Genomic DNA, 18,107 nt, shown 5'->3' on the forward strand with positions numbered 1-18,107 from the left:
ATTGTTATGTATCAACATGATAACTGTAATAGCTAACGGTTCTCACTTGTTACTAATCTGACTAAAATACTGGCTATAAAATCATTCAAACTTATCAGATAGTAGCAAAATAATCATTATTGATAAAGATTGTAATTAGTCAACCAGAGACTTCTTGGTCTTACTCATTGAGCTCTTTGAAATGAGAAAAAAATAAGAGTATTATAACCATGAAATCGCTTCCCATAAGTGCAACCTCTTGTCCACATTGTTGGAGATGAGCAATGGCACAAAGTAGGGAACTGCCTGATGTGGCAATATATATTGGGGACTACAAGTGCTCCAGCAGCTTTTCTGTAGATGTGAAGGCCTAACAGGAATCCTGAAAACTGATGGCTAATGGGCTTTGGAAATAAAAACTTACTGATTGAGGTGATGCAATGGTTAGCACACTAGACTTTTATTTGGGAGCATGGCGCTTCAAAACTGTGACTGCCCATCCTAATTCAGGTTTTCCCTTATTTCCCTAAATCGCTCCAGGCAAATGCCAGAATGATTCCTTTGAAAGGACGTGGTTGACTTCCTTCCCATCTGTCCTTAATCCAATGGGACTGATGACCTCGCTGTTTGGTTGCCTCTCCCAAATCAACCAACAAACCAAAGAAAAATCCTGGTTAAAAATTATCTGTCCTCTGGAAGTGCTTGCAAGTAAGGCTGATAAGCATAACTTAAAAATTACTCTAGTTGTAAAACTTCAGCAAAAGGAAGCTGGACCTAACAATGGTGACAAACATGGCCAGGGACTGCTCAATGATAATGGACAAACAAATCATGGAAGAGAGGGTACAGATATAAAGCACAAATCAGATTTGTGTTTTGGAGTCTGGAATGGACACACAAATAATAGAAGAAAGAGTAGAAATATAAAGCACAACTCATATTAATATTTTGGAATGTGGAATGTGATGTTTCTGCATTGCCCAGGAGGCCTGAGGATGCTACTAGATCAAACAACACAGCAGAAACGAAGTGTTATAGCTCTCCAAGAAGTAAGGTGGACTGAAAACAGAATCCTAGAAAAGTGATAAACTAGCATGTTCTGTAATAGCACTGTGAACAACCATGATTTTGGAACAAGGTTTGTAATCCACTGACGGTGTAAGTACCTTGTAACTAAGTTCATGTTCATCAATCCTAGGCTCTCAACACCCTGGATAAAGGGTAAATTTCTCAATTATTCCATGTCAGTACTCATGCACCAAACAAGGAACCTGAGGAAGAAGGAAGGGACTTATTTTATTAGCTCCTGGAAATAACATATGATAACTGCCCAATCCATGACATAAAAAATTGTGGCTGGTGATCTAAATGTTCAAGTGAGAAGGGAATAGATATTTACACCAGCAAACATAGCACAATCAATGATAATGGAACAAGGTCATCTTATTCACAATATGCTAAAACATAATTGTGAGTTTCTCACTGTCCCATGTAAAGATATTCATAAAGGAACATGGAAGTCACCAAATGGGAACATTGTAACCAGATTGATCACGTAACAATTGATGCAAGTCATAGGTTGGACCTTTTGGCTGTGAGGAGCCTTGAAGGCCTCAATGCAGATTCAGACCACTTTTTAATATGGGCACAAGTGAGAGCTAGAATCTCCAATGCATTCAAAGAAACTCAAACAACCGGAAATACAATGTAACAGATTTAAAATCATCTGCAATCACAAACCAGTGCCAGGAGAAGATATCATGGATCACAAGAAGGGTTGAAGAGTGTGACATTGAGGATCAATGGAGAATGATAAAAAATGCAGTGGAAATGTCAGAAAATGAAACACTGGGAATTGAAGCAAGGTGCATAAGATCCCCATGGTTTGATACTGAGAGCCAAATAGCTACAGACAAAAATTTGGCATGAAGAAGAATATGACAGCCAAATTGTACATGAGCACTGGTGGAAGTTTATGAGAAAAAAGGAAGGCTGAAAAGAGGATTTATCTACAAAAAAGAGAGTGGATGAAAGAAAACATTAAAAAACTGAGTAAACTTTATGGGAAGGTGGGAAGTGGGAAATCTATCTTGGAAAAGGATGAAACAGGGAGGGAAAGAGCTCTATGAGATATGGTACTGACATTTTGATAAACTCATCAACTCCAAAATGACATCAAGAGATCCCATATGAGCACAAGGATTAAATGACTTGGACAAGAATACTGTCCCATTGACTCTGGAAGGAATCAGAATTGCTTTGGAAATTGAAGAACAGTAGGTCACCAGGAACAGATAATAGTCTAGCAGTACTATTCAAGCAAGGAGGCTTTCAGATGGAACAAATTCTCCTAAAACTGGTCATTTCAGTATGGGATGAAAAGAAAATGTCCATCAGTGGAGAGAAGGAATTATATTACCTGTATACAAGAAAGGAGATTTGTTAAAATCTGGCAGCTATTATGGAATTATGCTGCTAAACTCAGGATGTAAAGTATTCTCCTACACACTATTTGATCATCTCCTTCCAACTGTTCAGAGAGAAATTGGCTCATACCAATGTGCATTTCTCTCAGGTAAATCAACAATACATCAGATCTTCACTCTAAGGTGACTTTTAGAAAAGGCAGTTGAATCTGTGGTTGGCATGCATCACGTTTTCATCAACTACAAGTTAGTATATGATAGCAAACAATGGAAAAAAGGAATATCAACTATGTAGGAAAAGACAGACTGCTACTTACCATGAAGAAGAAAAATCAAGTTGCAGACAGGCACAATTAAAAGACACTCACATACAGCTTTCAGCCACAGCCTTCATCAATAAAAAAGACACACACATGCACCATTCACAAACACACACACACACACAAACACACACACACACACACACACACACACACACACACACAACCACACCCACACACACAAGCAAGTACACCTCATGCACACTTGACCACCAACTCCAGCATCTCGGATCGGAATTCATACCGCCCCAAGATGCTGGAGTTGGTGGTCATGTGTACATGAGGTGTGCTTGTGTGTGTGTGTGTGTGTGTGTGTGTGTGTGTGTGTGTGTGTGTGTGTGTGTGTGTGTGTCTTTTACTGGCAAAGGCTATGGCTGAAAGCTGTATGTGAGTGTCTGCAACTTGACATGTCTTTGTTATGGTAAGTAGCAATCTGTCTTTTCCTACATTGTTCAGTATATGATAGTGTAGGTGGAGAATGATTGTATCATGCCTTTATGGAACTAAGAGTACCTGGAAAACTGTCCTGACTTTTGAGAATTATAGTGAATAAGATACGTAGTAGTATAAGAATGGGAGGAATGGTGCCTGATCCACAAGATATAGGGCCTACAAAAGGGTGTAAAGCAGGGATATGGACCAGTGTATCTCCTTTGTAATGTTGCCTTGGAGAAGGTTATGAGAGGTGCAAACCTGCTGTGCAGGGGAATCATCTTTTGTAAGGCAGTGCAGATACTAACTTATGCCAGTTACAGAGATGTAGTTGCAAGACCTAGGAAGGCAAAGGAGGAGACATTTGTCACACTTGAGCAGCCCAGTAAGAATATGGGACTAAATATCAACTAATGGTAAATAAAATATATGCCTACTGAGAAAGCATGCAAAGAGAACATTCCACTCTCAGTAAGAGTGGGTGACTTTCTGACTTTTGAGAGAGGTGATCAGTTCAAATATCTGGGATCAAAAGTCAACCATTCAAATAATACCTCTTATAAAATGAAGCAGAGATTAATGGTAGCCAACAGAGCCTATTTCGTATTTAAAAAAGTCATTTTCCTCAATACATTTAACTCATGTTTCCAAATTAATTATTTATAAAACACTTATTGTAAGTCCAATTTATTACTTTATTACTAGATCTGTGTCATTTACCAGCCATGACTGGACAGACTGCATCAAGATTAATTATGTATACCGGTATACATTTTTTAAAAAAATTCACAAAATTAAGTCATTTATACTTAATAGAAACAATATTTGTTTGTCCATTCACTTTGGTCACTATTAAAGAATTCATCAATGGAGTACAATGGGCATTCTTTCAGGTCCTGTGCTACTCTCCTTCTGAATGTTCCTAGCAGCAGGGATTGCACTTCTTGAGGCAGTGAGTTGAACATCTTTAGAGCAACCACTGGAAAACTGTCTTGTGTTCCCGTCAGTCGACACCTGGGTATTTTGATGCTCCTCTTGTTACGAGTATTGTGATTGAGTATATCTTGCCTGAAGACTCCTTGGTTTTCTTTCACACTGATGAGACATAAAAACACATACTGGCTGAAGACTGTCATAATTCCTAACTGAGTGAATATAGGCCTGCAGTGCTCCTGTCGTTTGCTTGATGTGATTATTCTGAGAACTTTTTTCTGTAGAATTAGCACATCCTTACAACCTGCAGAATGTCCCCATAACAGTAGGCCATAATTGATGTGACTATGGAATAGGCCATAATATACTGTTATGAGATATCGGTCACTCAATACACCTTTTAATCTCCTCAGAAGGTATATTACATGGGAGAGCTTGGAGCACACATGCATTGTGTGTTCGTTCATTGTTAGTTTCCTGTCTATCATGAAGCCCAACAGTTTGACAGCCTCCATATTATCATGTTGTTAAGGGTGCATATCAGATGTTGTGTTTTTTCTTCATTCATTTTCATTTTATTTTTGATGAACCATTCTTTAATGTTTTGGAAGAGTACATCTGTTTCTTGGAGTGATTCTGCAGCAGTTCTTCCTTTGGCAAAAAGGGTGGTGTCATCAGCAAACTGTAACATATTGTTGTTATAACCCATATCACTGACATAAATAAGGAACAGGAGAGGCCCTATGACGGACCCTTTGGGTACTCCATATTCCAGCTTTTGTTCTTGTGATGTTTCTCCATGAACTGATACCACTTGTCTCCAGTTTTCCAGATAAGACTGAAAAGTTGCCATAACAACACCTCCGACACCATAACACTTCAATTTATTGTGCAGTATCCTGTGGGAAATGCAGTCAAATGCCCTGCTAAGATCACAGAGTGTCAGTGCCACACTTTCTCTGTCTTCGAATCCTTGCCTTATTTTTCTGCTTAAGTCTAGTGCTGCCGTAAACGTCGACTTTCCCTTGTGAAAACCATGCTGTGTGTCCTGGAAGAGCTTATTTACTTCAAAATAATTCTGTAACTGGAGTTTCATAACAGACTCCATAACTTTAGCTAGAATAGGAATGATAGAAATTGGTCTGTAGCTGGACACTTCACATGGATCACCTTTTTTGTAGATTGGTACTGTGCTTGCTAGTTTAAGAAATTTTGGGAAGACACCAGAGGATAATCATTTGTTAATTGCTATAGATAATGGTTGAGCAAGCTCTAGAATAATTTTCTTCAGCATTGTGCAAGACGTTCCATAGATATCTTTGCTCTCTGAGTTTTGTATGACTTAACTATTTTTACGATATCCTTAGGGTGCACTTCCTTCCAGTTTTCAAAAGTGCTATTGGTTGTATTTGTCATGTGACTTGCGGGGACTAAGCCTGAGTCAGGTATTTTATTAATAGTATCTTTCACTATCCTAACAAAGTACGGATTGAAGGTGTCAGGGCTACCGGAATTTAAGGCTGAGATGGGCTTTTTTCTGCACTCGTTTACCAGATTCCAAGCTGCTTTGCATGGATTCTGAGCCTCTTTAATGAACCTGTCATTGTATCTCATTTTTGCCTCCTCCACTTGCTTTCTGTAAATTCGTTTGGCTCTTACATAGTTACAATGAAGCAGGTCTATAGATATATGCTTCAGAAAGAGGATAAGTTCAACATACAACCTGATGGAGTAATGAGAGACATGCAGAAAATGGGCTGTAGGAGGTGGAAAGTTCGACCACTAAATAGTGGTAACTGATGGAGAATTATCAAAGATGCAAAGGTTCACAATGAACTGTAAAGCCACAGAAAAATTAGAAGAAGATGAATGAGAATGATGAAATCAAGACACTGAAGTACAAAGCAAACAATTTTGCACAAAACTGTTCTGGAAAGTATGGGCTTTTGCAATGACGTCTCAGTATAACTCCTCAGTTATATGTTTCATTGACAAAAGCCATTCTCTTTTTGGACCCAATAGTGCATATCATGGTCACAGTACCATGCCAGAACAAGACAACAAAATAACTATATTTGGAGTCACAAATGATGGCAGTTGAGTTTAAGCTTGTTCTGCGCATCTACATCACGCATTCTCTAACAGCCAATGAGTGTTCATTAATTTTCTAAGTACTCTGCTATGAACGTCATAACCAAAATGTGATTGTACCGAGCTATTTAGTGAATTTTTATTCCATTTGTTGTGAGTTATCATGCCTGATGGTGGAGTTAAGTGACAAATTCTGCACATACAAATGAGAGACATAATTTGCAGTATACACACTTTCTTCAAGTGCAGAGCAGAGCAGAGCTTACTGCAACTATCACTTGGAACCAGCAACAATCCAAACCCTGCCAATGTCTCGAGCTGCGCGAACCGCCGTCATTTGTAGATCAGACTATAGACCTTTGCAACTTGACCATACCAATGAAACAGATCATACACTCGAATAATTTGAACTTCCTAGCTGGTCCTTTGTAAACACAGAAATAGTCAAATTTAATAGAGACTTGGAAAGAATCTGCTGAAAATACAGAAATCTAATACCTATAGAAGTAGGTAGTCTAAACAGGGAATTCCATACATGACCTGTCTTCCATCAGAGTCATAAAAGTGAGAAACAGAAAATCTTAAATTTATTCAGTTATGTGGAAAAACACAGATGAACAACATTCCAAACATGTGACACTACTGCCATATAATAAATCTGACAGTTAAAAAAAACTGAAGGAAGGTGCTAGTTCATTATTGAGACTGAATTGGTCCACATCTAACACATTGGAGTATGTGGAGGAAAATTATTTAGACCAACATCAATTACTACACTGAGCTTCAGTCTATAGTTCAGACAATCTGTAAGTATACAGATTAACACCAATTTATTGCAAGAAAGACTTGTTGCTTCACATCCTTGGGTGTAAACCTGAAATTTGTCCCACAAGTGACCCGTGGGTGGCGCTAAGAGGGCAACAAACCTGGCAGCCAGATAATCTTTCTAGATCTCCTGGCTACTTGAGAAGTACATAACTGAGAGGAAACGACTCATAATCACATCAAAATACGCCAATTGAACATTGAGGGCATTAGTAAAAGCAAATGCCAAATTCTTCAAAAGTTACTGACTGAGCACATAATTGATGTGGTTGCCCTACAGGAATCCCACACATATCATGAAGATCAACTATGCTCCAGAGGAAAAATATCAGGACACAATATCATTGGTGCAACATACCGCCATGACCATGGAGTAGCCACATACGTCAAAAACAAAATAGAGAACGCTCGCCTGCTGTCATTTCCACAGATGACAATATCCACTCTGTGACAATAAAAATAAGTGAACTGGTCATAAGTAACATTTACAAATCACCAGGATCTGCACGGCCAGCAGATGTTCTCCAATCACAACGCCATCCCGTGGTCTTTGTAGGGGACTTTAACAGCCACCACACGCAATGGTGATACAGGACAACTGATACAAATGGTGAAGCCTTAGCAAACTGGTGAGAAGAAAACAACATCCATTTCATTTTTGATGCTAAAGATTGTGGTTCCTTCAGATCTGCAGCTTGGAAATGAGAGTATGACCCAGACCTATGCTTTGTCACAGCTGATGAGAATCACCATCTGGTCAACATAAACCAAAATGTTTTGCCAGATTTCCCTCACAGTCAACACCATCCAGTCCTAGTAGAAATCAGCACAAGTATTCCATTGATAAACTCAACTCCTTGACCCAGATGGAACCTACACAAAGCGGATTGGAAAGACTACTATGAAGACCTCGATAAATGCCTGGTATGGATCCGTACATCTGCTGATAGCTATAAAAGATTTGTGGGAGCAGTCATCAGTACAGTAAAAAAGCACATACCTAGAGGATACCACAAAGAGTACATTCAAGGCTGGGATGAGAAATGTGAGGAACTGTATAATGACTACCAAAGCAGGGGTGACAGAGAAATAGCAGATGAACTCATACACAGCCTTGATACTGCATGATGACAGAAGTGGATGGAAACTACTCAGGCTATGGACTTTAAAGTATCCAGCAGAAAAGCATGTCCACTGCTTTGAAAATTAGGAGGAGCCAGCCGTATCACTCAAGAAGAAAACCCCACAACACCTAACAAAATTGCTTTGCATATTGTAAAAACATCTAAAGGAGTAAACCACCAAGAGACAACAATGTGCATTAAATGTGAACTTAGAAAGCTAAAAGCAACAGCCTGTGTTGACATTAAATATTCATGTTACATCACTCCCGAAGAGATCTTGGCAGTAATAAAGGACACAAAACCTAGTAAAGCCCCCGGCTCAGATGACATCCTCCCAGAATTTCTTATCAAGTCTGTAAAATATACAAAAATATGATTATCAAAGTTCTTCACATCACTACTGTAGACAGGAAACATACCTCAAGAACGTAAATGTGCCAAGATAATTGCCCACCTAAAGACAGGTAAACCGGGAAATCTTGCACAAAACTACCAGCCCATAGCACTGCTTAGCATGGTGTACAAACTTTGGAATGAGTACCACTTAACAGGATTGGTCAAACAATACTCACAGCCATCCCAGTAGAACAAGCCAGTTTTCATACCAACCAAAGCTGCAGACCAAGTCCTGTCCCTCACAACAGATATTGAAGCGGGATTCCGAAAGAAATTAAAAACATCTGTGGCCTTCATTGACTTGTCAGCAGCCTATGATACCATCTGAGACAAGGCCTACTCTATGAACTGATGAAAATATTTCCCTGTCAAAATGTGACAAAGGTTATTTGTAACATGACTGGTAACAGAGGATTCCAGGTCGTCATGGGAAAAAGAGTCAGTAGCCAGAAATTCCTTCAAAATGGCTTACCTCAAGGCTTGGTATTAGCCCCACTGGTTCTCAGCCTATACATTGCTGACATGCCAGAAACAGCTGGTAGGAAATTTGGCTAAACTGATGACTGGGCCACTGCAACACTGCACACCAGTTTTGATACAATGGAGGAAACACTGACATCCGATCTGTCTGCCCTGGCAGCATACCACCCTAGATGGAGGCTTAGACCTAACATCACGAAGACAGAAGTAACTTGCTTCCACCTCAATAACAGAGAAGCCGACAGAGCTCTGGAAGTATACCTTGATGACACATGCCTCAACCACAACAAGGAGCCAAGGTACCTAGGGGTCATATTAGACAGAACCTTGTCATTTAAAGCACACCTTACAAAAGCAGCTGCCAAGGTGAGAACAAGAAACAACCTCATCCATAAATTCTGCAGAACCACCTGGGGATCAACAGCAACTACTCTGAGGAAGTCTGCACTGAGCCTGGTATACTCTGCAGCGGAGTACTGTGCACCAGTATGGCTAAACAGTAGTCATATGATTAAATCGATGTCGAATTTAACACCACCATGTGCATTATTTCAGGAACTGGTAGGTCTACACCTAACATACAGCTACCTGTCCTGAGTCATATACCACCTCCAAAAATATGACGAGAAGCACCCTTGGCCAGCGAATACAAGATTGAAGCATACCCTAAACTACTAGTACACATCAATATACCTGATCTAAGTATCAAAAGGCTTCGTTCAAGACATCCTTCTCTTGCTCTCAACAGCCTCACTGGGGATGACATCAAATCCTGGAGAAGACCAAAACACCTGAACAACTTGCCACTTAATGCCTTGTATTACTCAGGCAGTTCCTGGGTTTGATCTGCATGGCAAGACATGGTCAACTCTGAACCAACTAAGAACTGGGCATGGAAGATGTGCTGACTCATGGTTCAAATGGGGCTACTGTCTTTGCCAGTATGTGACTGTGACATGCCTAAGCAGACCATCCAACACATCAAGAGATGAATGCAGTGCCACAGCATTAAGTGGGGACTTTGAAGAATTTCTCATGGCATTCTAAAAATCCATAGAATGCGTAGAAGGACTAGATGTTTGTCTGTGAATATATGTAATGTTGCGTAATGTAGAATAAAGTGATCCAATACTGAAATGTACTTTAATGCCATACGCTAAATAAATAGATTAGATTACATTAGTTTTTCGTTCCATAGATCCTTGCTGAGGAGATCCTCGTGGATGTGGAACATGTCAATCTTTCTGTCTGTCTTTTTTTTTTTTTTTTTCAAAAGCTGAAATAACAATACTAATCGTATGAGTATATACAATACATCAATTGTTTCTATTAAAAAATTCATCAATGGAGTAGAAGGAGTTAGCCACTAGTAAGTCATTCAAGCTCCTTTTAAACTGATCTTTATTTGTAACTAAATTTTTTATGTTTGCTAGCAAATTGTTAATGATGAGTGTTCCTGAGTAGTGGACCCCTTTTTGAACTAAAGTAATTGCTTTTAAGTCCTTGTGCAGATCATTTTTGTTCCTGGTATTGTATATATGAACTGAGCTGTTTGTTGGAAAAAGAGATATATTATTTAGAACAAATTTCATGAAGGAGGTTCTTTGAAGAGGTTTCTATAGGACATCCATGAATTTACTCCACAAATAATATGTGTTACATGCTCTTGGACTCTGAAAACTTTTGTTTGACTTGAAGAGTTACCTCAAAATATTATACCATATGACATTATGGAATGAAAGTAGGCAAAGTAAGCAAGCTTGAATTGCAAATACAGGTTTGTTAAGGCATTTCTGCAGTTCTGTGGTGTGCTCCCCCCAACTGAATTTATTATCACGTTGAAATCCTAGGAATTTAAGACTGTCAACGTCTTTTATCTGCTCTTCTTCATACTTTATGCATATGCTGGGTGGAAACCTCTTACAGGTTCTGAATTGCATGTAGTGAGTCTTCTCAAAGTTTAATGTCAGCAAGTTGGCTTTAAACCATTCATTAATATCCATAAAAATATCATTAGCAGATCTTTCTAGAACTACACTCGATATACTATTTATTGCAATACTTGTGTCATCTGCAAAGAAAAGGAACTCTGCTTCTGGCAGTGAAACTGATGAGAGATGATTAATGTACACAATAAAAAGCAGTGGCCCTAAAATGGATCCTTGTGGGACACCACATGTAATTTCTTCCCCTTCTGATGATGACTGATGACTTAATTCACTAGTCCTTTGCACTGACTCCCTTTGTTTCCTCTTAGCGAGGTATGACTTGAACCAGTTCGTAGCACTGCCCATGACACCATAGAATTCTAATTTATTTAAAAGGATGTTGTAGTTCACACAATCAATTGCCTTTGACAAATCAAAGAAAATACCCACTGCTTGTAATTTGTTATTTAATGAATTAAGTACATTTTCTCTGTAGGTGTAAATAGCCTTCTTGATATCAGAACCCTCCAGAAATCCAAACTGTGTTCTTGATAATATGCTATATGTGGTCAGATGGTTGAGAAGTTGCCTGTACATTACTTTTTCTAAAATTTTTGAGAATGCTGGCAAAAGTGAAACCGGTCTGTAGTTTGATGGTATCTCTTTATCCCCTTTCTTGAATAGAGGCTTAACATCTGCATATTTTAGCCAGTCAGGAAAAGTCCCAGTTATAATTGACTGGTTACACAAGTAACTTAGAATTGTACTAAACTCTCAAGAACATGCCTTAATTAACCTTGCTGATATTTCATTGTAACCACTAGAATGCTCTGTTTTTCAAGATTTTATTATGGAAGTTATTTCTTTTGGTGAAGTGATTGACATATTCATGTACCTGAAGCTATTTGTAAAGGCTAGTTTCAGATATTCAAGGACATTATTTACTGATCCTGACAATCCCATTCTATCAGTAACGGATATAAAGTACTTGTTAAATAGATTTGCCACACTATGTCCATAGGTTACTAAGTGTCATCTACCCTTTTGCTCCTGTTCCTTTCTGGTTCTACTAGTCTCCTCTTTCACTATATCCCATATTGGTTTTATTTTGTTCCCAAACATTGCTATCTTCTTCTTGTAGTGCATTTGTTTAGATGTCTGAATTACTTTTTTTTATATTTTACAGTATTCCTTGGATTTCGGATTTAGTAATAATAATAATAATAATAATAATAATAATAATAATTTTATTGTCTTTAAGCCATTACAGCAATAGACAAAGTCATACATATAATACAATACAGTACAGTACATGTTATAGAAGGACAGAATTGTTAAAAACTTTACAGTTTAATACCACAGGTCATGAAATCCTTTACATTGTAGAATGGGTTTATAACTAACCAGTCATAAAGTGTTTGTTTGTATTGTTGCTCTGGTAAATTTTGTATACCTTGTGGAAGTTTGTTAAATAATTTGTGGCCCATAAGTTCATAACTGTTGACTGATTTTGACAGTCTGTGGTAGGGCATATAGATAGAGCTGTTTGTCCTAGTGCTGTAACAATGCATATTTGCCCTGCGTTTTACTTTAGGTAAGTTCTTTTTTGTGTAGATTAAAACATAATAAATATATAGGTTTATTACTGTCATGATTTTTTGTTGAGTAAACAAAGGTTTACAATGAGCCTTGTATGGTGAGCCTGTAATTATCCTAATAGCTTTCTTTTGCAGCAGTAGTATATCATGCACACAAGTGGAGTTTCCCCATAAAATAATGCCATAGGATATGATGCTTTGGAAAAATGTGTAGTAAGATACTCTAACATAATTTTTAGGTACACAGTGCATTAATCACCTTAACAAATAGATTACCCTAGACAATTTACAGCTAATATACTTAATATGTGGATTCCAAGAAAGTTTATCATCCAAATATATCCCCAAAAATTTAACACAACTAGGATAATCTGATGGAAACTTGTCTTTTAAACTAAATACCATCTGCTGGGTTTTGCTTTCATTAAGCAAGAACCCATTTGCTTTAAACCAGAGTGAAGCTTGCTCAATTGTCTCTGTAACACATGTTTTAAGGCTATTAAGATCATTACTGCTGCTCAGAAATGTTGTATCATCAGCATAGAGTACTGTTCTGGATTTGATAAATGATGGCAGGTCATTTATCATTATTAGGAAAAGGAAAGGGCCCAGTACGGATCCCTGCGGAACACCTACCTCAACTTGTTCTATACTGGACATTTCTTTCCCAACACAGACGGCTTGCTTACGGTTTTGTAAATATGATCTTAATAGCTTAAGGCTGTTACCTTTAACACCGTAAAAGTCCATTTTTTCGAGTAGCAGTGTATGTTCTACACAGTCAAAGGCTTTGCTTAGGTCACAAAAAGTCACTTGGGCAAAGCATTTATCTTCAAATACTTGATGGATGTATTTAACAACATTGTCTATGGCATCAATGGTTGACAGGTTTTTCCTAAAGCCATACTGTGATCCACTTATTAATCCTATGTTATCAAAGTAAACAGATAATTGTTGGTAAATTATGCATTCTAGAACTTTTGAGAAAACTGGGACTATGGATATTGGCCTGTAACTAGAGACACAATTTTTATCTCCTTTTTTATGTACTGGAACTACCCTAGACAGTTTAAGCTCATCAGGGAAAAAACCCTCCAGTATACACTTGTTTATACAATACGTTAGGGGGTACACTATACAGTCTATTACTTTCTTAAGCATGTTACAAGACAGGTCGTATATGTCTACACTGTCTGATGATTTTAACTGCTTCACTATTCTTAACACAAAACCAGGTGAGATCTCAGAAAAATTGAAAGTACTTGTGTTTGTTGATGACCTAGCAACATTTTTTGACAGTAACTGTGATGAGCTGATTTCAGGTTTAATTATAGCACTTCCTACTTCCTCAACTGATTTAATAAAAAATTCATTAAATTCCTGGGGAGAGATACTAATTTTGTCACTTCTTTTATCTTTGGCGACACTATTTATTAGAGTCCATGCTGCTTTGCACTTATTGGTGGATTTCTCAATACTTCTGAGATTGTGTGCTTGTTTGGCTTCCACAATTGCTTTTTTGTACTCATTCCTAGATCTAACATAGGCTAGTTTAGCATGGTTGGTTTTCAGATTTTTATAAATATTGTACAACAACATAACTTGGTTTTTCATAGTAGACAGCTGTTTTGTGTACCATGTATTTTGTCTATTTGGAACTTTTGCTTTTAGGACTCTGTCAGTTACTTTGCATTTCTTTATTGGTATGCAGTCATTAAAGTGTCCAAAAAATGCTTTGAGAAACCTATCAAATAGTACCTTTGCTGGCAGATAATTGCTTAGAGTATAATGTGTCTCATCATAACACAGGCCAAACCAATCTCTGTTAGAAAGGGACGTACGAAACCTGTCAATTTTCTCATCTGTGACTGGTCTAGTGACCACAACATCTGGGACAAACTTATTTACATAACTCTTATCAAGAGGGAACCTACTTGTATAATTTAAAGATACTGAATCATGATCAGAATACGGAAATACTGTCACAAAACATGATTCTTCTGTTGTTTTAAAATTTACAAAAATATTGTCAAGACATGCATGTTCTCTTGTAGGTTTGTTATTGACTGAATGTATGTTGCACTGTCTTAGTAGGTTTTGGAGTTCAGTGACAGTACGTTTTTGTGTTGTGACATCGAATTCAGCATTCACATCTCCACCTATCACAATATCATAATGTATCCATCTAGTATCTGTAAGTACATGTAACAGCAGGTCCAGTTTTTCTAAAAATACATTGGTTATACCCTTAGGTGATCTGTACAGGGAAATTACAACTAACTTAAAACTGTCTATTACTATACCAGCAGCTTCAAAGTTCTGTTCATCACACAGAAAATCTAGATCTAATCTATTGAATGTACTGCTAAATGACTTGTTAACATATATTACCACACCACCTCTTAAATGCAATTTTCTGCAGTAGCTACTGGCTAGAATATAATCATCAAATTTAATAAATGTAAGTTCACTCTCACTAGCCCAGTGTTCACTTAAACAAAAGATATCAAACCTATTTTCTAATCCAAAGTCATTGACAATAAATTCTTTATCCCTTACTCCTTCAATGTTAAGATAACAGATTATAAAATCAAACCTGTCTTTCTTTACAGATGAACTATTTTGCTGAGAGGCTATTATATCTCTGGCACTATTTATCTTTTGGGCTTCTTCCCCTTGCTGCCTTCTACTAAAAAATCATTTAGACGTAATGGAGGTACAGTTTTCCATTTGCCCGCAACACTTGATACTGCTTCTACTCTTGGAGGTCTCTTCGCGTCTTCTTGTTCATGGCATGATCTAAGTGGCTGGGTTCCCACTGTAGGTAGTTCAAATGTTGCTGCAGAATGGACAGCTGGATCACCTGTTGGTACACTTGTTGCTGAATATGCTGCCACTTTTGCTGTTTCTGTTATCTTAGTTCCTGAACGAGGTGTTCTACCTGTTGTAACTGTAGTTACAGCTTCCTCTCTCCCAGCACATTCTTTTGTAATCAGTGATACCTGATGCTGTGTTACTGCTGCAACTGGAGTACATGGTAGGGAAGATACTCTGCAGGTGTCCTTTACCAGTGGTAGTGGAATAGGATCACTTTTCTTACATATAGGAGAAACAATATCCACTACCATTTTGATCTTTTGACTGAGCAGCGATTTGCCCCATTTATTTAAATGCATACCATGTGTTGTGAAGTGCTGTCTTTCAAGATCGTCAGTACTGAGGAAAAAAGCGTTTGGAGTGGTCTTGCAGATCCTTTCATACATCCTGTTTGCTTTTTGGATTTCTCTGTTCACACAAGAAGATTCAGTAAGGTCATGTCTGTGTGGAATGCCTACAACAATAACTTTTTGATCCTCTGTTGTACGAAGCACATCTCTTAGCACTCTGTTTGCTACTATTAGTTCATTCTTATATACGTCGTTTGCACTGCCCAATATTACAATGCATTCACTTTGTGTCACGCTATTATTGTTTTTATAGTTTTTCAAAACTTCTTTTAGGCCTGCTCCAGGTTTCACAACACTTGTCACATTGAGATCCTGCTGGAAACGAAGAATTCCTGCAATTCCTCTTCCGTGGCTGTCAGCAAGCAAAACTGTAGGCCTACTAAAGTTTTTAGGAGTCACTTTGTTTGCAACATCGAGACAGTTACGTTTTACTGACTTATTGCGCTTTGTAAATTTCCTGTCCGCCGATTCCGATTCGTAGTCTTGGTGTGAGTTGCTTGTTTCAACATTTTTAAGTTCACAATCTGTAATAAGATGTTGAAACCGATTTCTTAACGGAACTTTTAACGCACTGGAAACAAATTGATCCTAGTTGGAAAGTTTACAGTGTGAGTGTGATGTTCAGAGAGGCAGATTATGTCAATTTGGTTAGATGAATTCATTTCATCAATACAAATGAGTAGATCATCAACTATATTTCTGAGTGTGCTTCTGTAGTGTGCTTCTAGTTGGTGAACAGTGGCTGTCTACTGAACAATTACAATTAAATGTACCAAATGGATATGAACTGGTAACTAGTTAGTGCAGAACAAATTTAAAACATGGTGGTTTCTTAACAAAAGATTGAAACTAAGTTCCAAAGTTACAAATTATTCTTTAAATTACAAATTATGTCCTTTGTGTGGCCTGAAGCTGCAGCAGTCTTACCCCCCTCCCTCCCGCCTCTAACCCCTCCCCCCTGTCCACAAACACAAAAAAAGGAAGCTGTGCCTCTGTGTCATTCTCCAAATTACAATGAAAATTATTTTATAGAAACTCAAGAGAAACAGATAAAACTCTGTATGAATATAAACTGCAATGTGTTAATATTTGGTGACATTAATAGTGACATTACATAAAATAAGGGAAAGACAACCAGTCACTCACAGTAGGTTGATATGTGGAGTACAGAAACATACAACAGAAAGCTGCATTCAGTAGCTCTAGTTACTAGGCTTACCATGGTCTGAAGATTGTGCACTTTGGTGTCTGTGTGACTGTGTGTGTAAAGTGTATGCTATTGCTGGAAAAAGAGCTAGAGCTTGAAAGTTAGTGTGAATGCCATTTTCTGTTTTGTGTTTCTGTGCTCCATGCATTGGTCCACTATAGGTGAATGGTTGCTTTCCTGCTATTTTATGTATTGCTCCACCCAGGAATTTCATTTAATTTACTGCAGATGTAAGGTTTTAAATTAGAACAATATGCTGTTTATCAAATTTGTTAAGATCATTCAGTTTTTACTGTGTCAACAATACATCAACAAGATTGTAGTGTGTATGGATAATACAGGGTGTCACAAAAAGAATGACTTGATTTTAACTTTTAATAATATTGAGACAAATGCCACGAGGTAACTGAAACAGTGCTACATGTAATTGGCATGGTCTGGAGTTTCAGAAAAAAATCTGCTAGATGTCGCCATGAGCACTGACCTGGAGCATGCTGCCAGTCTCATGCAATATGGCATCCACACAACAGAAGGTGTGTTGTGTTATTGAATTTGGTCGTACTCAGTCAGTGGGCATTTCATATTCGATTTTGTACTAAATCACCATCACCAAAGAATGATCAGTGGTAGTATAAACAGTTTGAAGAAATGGGGTGCCTCTGTAAAGGCAAAAGCCCTGGATGGCCACACATTTCTGAAGAAACAGTGGAACATATCCAATGAGCATTTGAGCAGAGCCTCCACAAGTCTATGCACAGTGCTAGCCAAGAACTTGCGTTACCGTGCATGCCAGTGTGGCGTATGTTATGGCATTATTTAGCCCTCAAACCATACCAATTACACTGGTACAAGCTCTTTGAGATACTAACAAAGTGAAGTGAGTGGACTTTAGCAATGCTATTCTAGAGGACATGGAAGATGACACTTTTATGTCACAGTTGATATTCAGCAATGAGGCAACTTTCCATATTAGCGGTAAGGTTCACCATCATAATGAGCATTTATGGGGGCTCAAAAATCCTCATGAAACAATTGAACATGAATGTGATTCACCAAAAGTGAATGTTTTTTGTGCTATTTTGCAAAGCAAGGTTTGTGGACCCTACTTTTTTGATGAAGAAACCATAACAGGACAATCATA

Source organism: Schistocerca piceifrons, chromosome 8 (assembly GCF_021461385.2).
Source record: "Schistocerca piceifrons isolate TAMUIC-IGC-003096 chromosome 8, iqSchPice1.1, whole genome shotgun sequence".
NCBI lineage: Eukaryota > Metazoa > Arthropoda > Insecta > Orthoptera > Acrididae > Schistocerca > Schistocerca piceifrons.